We start from the raw sequence: 693 nt of genomic DNA on the forward strand, positions 1-693 counted from the left end.
ATCAGTCCTTATTAGTTGATTTCCTGTTAAGTTACTTGATAATAGTTTTATTTTGAATGTGAAAGGTATTACATCAAGGATTTTTTAAAAAATTATTAATTGTAGTTATGTTTACTTCTAGAGTATATATATATCTCATTATACAAGTAAAGTCCCCTTTCCATATATCTAGATATTTGTTAGACAAGAAAGAAATAAAAAATAAAAAGCCAGAACTTAATACATGTTTAGTGCCCACACCAACAAAAAAAATCTGGAGGAAAAAAATAGAGTGAAAAAATTGGAAAGGATGATATTTTGCTTAATAATTTCTTGGCTTGGTAGATAAATTTATTGTTAGTTATGTACAATACAGGTGTTTACATTATGAAGAAGGAGAGTTCCTTGATGTATATCCTTTGTATTTATGAAATGTCTGTTTTATTTTGTGCTAAGCAAAGTTTTGTTTCATGTGATGCAACCATAATCCATATATGTAATGTACTTCCTCTGGTTTGCAGTTGTTATTTTGGATGGATTATTGTGCACCATATATTTTTATATTACACACCCAATTTAATGTTGAGTTTGGGGTTTGTTAAGGTAATACTAGGCATGTTGAAGTTGACTTGAGAATCATCACTGTCAAAGGCAGGGGCAATACCCCCTCCCCTTCCCCTTCCCTGATCCCTCCCATGTTCTGAGACTTATTCG

At 31.3% G+C, this 693-nt stretch overlaps 1 protein-coding gene across 1 annotated transcript in view; it reads left to right on the forward strand.

Annotated features, from left to right (window-relative positions):
* The window catches only part of LOC119592691 (TOM1-like protein 2), an 18,868-nt gene that overhangs the window by 11,998 nt on the left and 6,177 nt on the right, over nucleotides 1–693 (forward strand).

Source organism: Penaeus monodon, chromosome 30 (genome assembly GCF_015228065.2).
Source record: "Penaeus monodon isolate SGIC_2016 chromosome 30, NSTDA_Pmon_1, whole genome shotgun sequence".
NCBI lineage: Eukaryota > Metazoa > Arthropoda > Malacostraca > Decapoda > Penaeidae > Penaeus > Penaeus monodon.